This window comes from Salvelinus sp. IW2-2015, linkage group LG35, assembly GCF_002910315.2.
Source record: "Salvelinus sp. IW2-2015 linkage group LG35, ASM291031v2, whole genome shotgun sequence".
Taxonomy (NCBI): domain Eukaryota; kingdom Metazoa; phylum Chordata; class Actinopteri; order Salmoniformes; family Salmonidae; genus Salvelinus; species Salvelinus sp. IW2-2015.
In genome coordinates, this window is record NC_036874.1 from 6,117,697 (window position 1) to 6,122,902 (window position 5,206).

Consider the following 5,206-nt stretch of genomic DNA (forward strand, 5'->3'; position numbering starts at 1 on the left):
GCAGCCAGCATCTGGGAAGGTGTTTGTGTGTGTGGTCATTGAGAAGGAATGGAATGTGACATCCATTCATGTATTATAGACTCACTCATAGGCTCAGGAGCTAGAACGTCTCATCAACCCATTATCACTGATTGTTTTAAAATAGACACATTGCTTATTGGAAACTTGTGACAGGCACACAAWWWWTMTTATGTTTTTGTGCGCAGTATGCGATTTTGTATACAYTGCATTTAAATCCCAGTTAAAGACAGTTCAATTGAGTACAGGCTGAGAAATGAACCTCGGAGTCATATGTGGATAACAGGTAACCCTTTGCTGGGCAGCTGACATCAAAACCCCCCTCTGGGAGAATGGGGTTCCGATGACGGGCCTTCATGTGGTGGTGGGGAGGTACAAGGTTGTTTGGAAGACTGTTGCWGTAAAACAGCAAGTGAGAGACACGAGAGGTGAGTTGACATATAAATACTCCCCTGGATGTATGCCCATTGGTTGAAAGAAGCAAAAGTGATTATTGTACAATTGAGCCTATAGGTTAAACAGCAAGCGTGGTGACATCGCCTTAGTGTGCCGTGATCATAGGCTGATGTTAATAGGTCAATTCCTCGCACTTGCTAATAGTAAAGGAGGAGGAGAGACGTGGTAACATTATAAARGCTACCATATGAATACCCACTATGTCGGGAGATAGGAAGCTATATTAATATATTATGCTTAGAYGATGATAAAAAGTGACGCCCATTCAGAACAGCCTTCCTGATTGAACTTTCGTTACTACATCTATCAACCCAAAGGTTGTGTGTTCGAATCTCATCACTGACAACTTTAGCATTTTAGCAACTTTGCAACTACTTACTGCTTTTAAACTACTTTGCAACTACTTTGATTGTTAGCCAACACTTCCACTAACCTTAACCATTTAACTACTTAGCTACCATGTTACCTAATCCTAACCTTAACCCCTAACTTTAAAGTTAGCCACCTAGCTAGCCTAGCTAACGTTAGCCACAACAAATTGGAATTTGTGTAATGTACACGAATGGGTTATGAAGAAAGAAAATTGTGTAATACACACAAAATGCTTTTTACCTGTCACAAATTTTGAATAAGTAATTTGTGTCTATTTCACAATAAGCTGTGATAGTGTGTTGCTCCCATGTAACGATAGAGATAGCATGTGTTATGTCCCTGTTTAGAGTAGTGTCTGTCTGTTTCTCTGTTTCTCTTTTTACACCCCTCCTATCTCCTTATTCTCTCTCATACATATTACTAGACCTCCATTATAAGGTAGAAACCCACTTTACATAGGAGACTGTGCCATTTCAGGGCAGTTACAGAGAAACCCTCCCTCTGCRCCCAGACGGGCCTTCATTAGCAGATCTAATATGGACAGAGCTGTGCTCAGGAGTTCCTCTACAGCCTGAGGGTGGCAGAGATCTAATCCCTCCTGTTCCTCCCCGTCTCTCACTTTAGCCTGCTTAGGCCTGGTCTCACTACAATAGGATAAAGACGCCCTTAGACACTGATCTAAGGCCAGTGGTTAAGATTATGATGTGTGGGGGATGAGCTGATCCTATATCTGCGCCTGAAGGCAACTTGTACTTGGAGTGCTGTAGCGGCCTCACTCAGGTTAATGAGGTGCAGTGTTATGGTAGCGGATGCTCATTATGGGACTAGACTCCAGGCATGGACCACATAACCAGGCTGTTGTTGAGGAACACCTGGGCCTCCCATACAGCCCACAGAGCACCACTTGAGGCACACCTGCACCGCGGCAGAGGCAACACACAACACACACGAGCATCACCACACATGATTACAGGCACACAACACAAGTAACATACAATACAATTAAATATGTTCCATCAACAAATTTGACACAGGTTAGCAGGAGGACACGTACAATTTGGGAAAGATTGGATTTAGGTTAGTCGGTAAATTTTATACGCATATATTAAACCCACATGCAACCCATAAATAAACTACACCACTTACCATTAAAATGTTTACAACCCATTTAAACATAAAGTAAAATCATGTGCAATCAATATTATCAACTGAGGTCTGACGAATACAACCCAGAAATGTCTGAGAGGAAATTCAAATGCAATGTATTCATTAACATTGTAATGAACAGATAACATACAAGCATAAAGCTTAAAGTTACAAAGCATTAAGCCAAACCATGAGCAAACACATTAATCTAGATATATCAGAAAGTGGAAAGAGAGACCGTCTTAGCTGAAAGCCATGCCCCTAGAGACCTGGGCCGAGGGGGGGCGGGAGAGAGCGATCTCATCAGCGCAGTAAGGAAAAAAGAAGAGAAGAAACAATGAAACAAGACCTTTTAAAACATCGAGGTTTTTCGCAGTACTCATCCAATCTCATCCTTTATTAAAGTGAACCCTGGGATAAAAAAGCAAAAAGAACCAATTCTCTTTTATCACACTGCCTAACCTTTGAATGAACTCACCTATTACCAGTTCACTAACTATGGGTGAGTCCAAATGCAGTTAGAAAGAACACCAAAACAAGAATTTTCCAACACTCCACCACCCATGACACTGGGTTTTTACAAACGATAGCAACGACACAGCACCCCACTTCCATTCCCAAATGTGTCTACACCGGAACATTCATAAGAGTTAAACAATAAAATAAATACCATCACCCTTTGATCGATATACATTATGTCGCAATCCTCCCACTCATCACTTTGTGTGTATGTAATGATCGCTCTACAGAGGAGACAACCATTTAACCACCTGACTGTTTGAGGCGTCTGTTGGGTGACTGACCGTCTACTAAGGCTCTGGGCATCACGCACGATGTTTCTCTCAGGGAAACCTCCATATCACCACCTGCACTTTCTCTGTTACATGCACTGTGTAGTTGGGAGGGTAAATGCGTTAACTCTATCATGTATTTTTGGATTGATCGATGCCTATCGATGATAATCCTCACCAATTGGCCACAACGCTGAAAATAGGCTTTTACACTTCACGGGTCTTTTTGGTGAGGTTCCTACTCAGAGAGATGTATAGTTGACGAACACTCCGATCCAGAAGCACACATCCTTTCGTGTACCTCTGCGGCTGGTGCTGTTTGGTCGGTGTCCTTGTGAGAAGGTGAAGACCTTTCCCTACTCCGATGTCTGGAGGGCACTAGGAGGAGCGGCGTTCGAAGAGGCTAGTGTGGGCGATCAAGGAAACCTATCCCCCCGTAATAAGCGCCATGGGTTCTCATTCGGCTTTAAAAGCCTTCTGGGAGTCTGCCGATAAAGATACCCTCACACTATCCTGACCTCGGGAGAAAAATCAACACCCACTACATTATAACTCGTAGCACGCCAAAAGACGGGAGCCCGGAGATAGAACTAGCCAAGGGATCCCAATCATGCGCGTCATTTCGATGACTATGTAACTTGATGTGTCTCACACGCTGAGGAGGCCTTTTAATCCAAGCATGTCACATGCGTGGCCCCTATATCGCGCATACAGAGGCAGACCGTGAGCAGCTCTCTTTTTATCTAGATGCGCTTGACTCTACATACATACGGCAGGGACGTACTTACAATATATCCTCGTGCTAAGACGCGATGACTCATATACTCTTAACGCAATTTAATAGGCCTGCAAAGAAGGAGTGACATTGAGATCATGAACTAGAGGCTCTCGGGAGTTTCAATACTCTGCTAGGCTATTGTGTCTTACGGGGCACCAGAAAAATACTACCCCCACGCCCAAAGATCTTGTGCCTCACAGCAGGATCGAAAGTCTAGAGGGGAGCTCAAATGTAGAACAACCTGTAAGCCTTCGGAGCGGGCGCTCTTATGTGCGTTAGATTTGGTAAGGGTGGACTCTACGAGCATTACAGTAACTGGTACACCACGTCCGGGGATCCGTTAAAAAGAGTATTCGGACACCATAGTGGTGTCTTATCCCCAGTGTCCAAAATCCCCTCGTAAGTGTCTTATAGGAGATAATCATCTTTGAGACAGTACCCTGTTACCACGTAGGGTCTGTGAACCTGCAAAAGCGAGAGCACAGAACCCCATCTCAAACACATCAAAAACAGGTTAGAAGGCTACTTTGGAACCTAACTCTACGGGTGTAGTTGGTCTATTTGAGGCAATAGGGGTCTGAATACAGGTGTTTTAATAGAGGGTGGTATTTTTGTTTCGTCTTTATGGTGAAAGAGAGCTACTTGCATTAACAGTCTCTTTTAAGACACCCACGTTATTACACTTATACGCGTTCTAATAGTTTTTTGTGCACATGGTTTATGGGTTGCCCTCCAGAACGAGGCAGCGTTCTAAAATGGATAATAAATCGGATTATTCTTCTTGTGACCTTGGGGACTCACACACAATTAACCTCCATAAATCAAAGGTGGCAGAACCTTATGTAGGGAATTTGAGCACCATCTACCTTTTTGTGGGATTTGAATTTTGTCTAAAGTTGAATGTGTAGCTGCCGCTATAGTTCGTTTTGTAATTTTGGTTGTTTTTCCGGTGTTCTTTTTATAGTCGATGTTCGCCGCTACCGCTGCAACCTTCGGGTCTCCTCATTCCATCAACGAACGTGAACAGCAAGGCCATGTGTTGTGAGGCGTATGGTGTGTATGTGTGTGAGTGTGTGATGTGGTCTCAAGACAAACATATTCACACCTCGCCAGAGCAAGAACATGAGATAGTAATTGTGCATCAGTTCAGTAGCTTGGTGTTGTGTGTGTTGTGTGTGTGTGTGTGTGTTGAGGTGTGTGTGGTGTGTGTGTTGTTGTTGTGTGTGTGTGTGTGGTGTGTGTGTGTGTGTGTGTGTTCGTGGTTGTGTGTGTGTGTGTGTGTGCGCAGCTGCTCGCATTTTTGTGCATTTGTGTGTTGTTTGCATGGCATGTGAGGGAATGAAGTGAACAAATGAAACAACCCATTGTGGCGTCTAACTAGAGACGGAGGAAAAACTGTGACTTTCCATGGCAATCAGAATTGTGGCTGCCTGTCTAAATGCAGCCAAGGGACAGAGCAAATTAATGCTGCTTGGCAAAATCATCTTAAATTCAGATTCTGAACTATCGACAACACAAAACAACAGCCTGTTTCACAGTTTGATTTTTTTCTTCTTGACATAATTAAGCAAACTCTGGAAATTGAACTAGAGATACATCAGAAAGCCCATCCAATCGGCTTTATTGGGGGGAGGAGAGCCTTGTT

The 5,206-nt window shown here is 43.5% G+C and overlaps 1 protein-coding gene across 1 annotated transcript in view; it reads left to right on the top strand.

The window, feature by feature from the left end:
- The window catches only part of LOC111958657 (putative neural-cadherin 2), a 79,524-nt gene that overhangs the window by 13,092 nt on the left and 61,226 nt on the right, over positions 1 to 5,206 (top strand).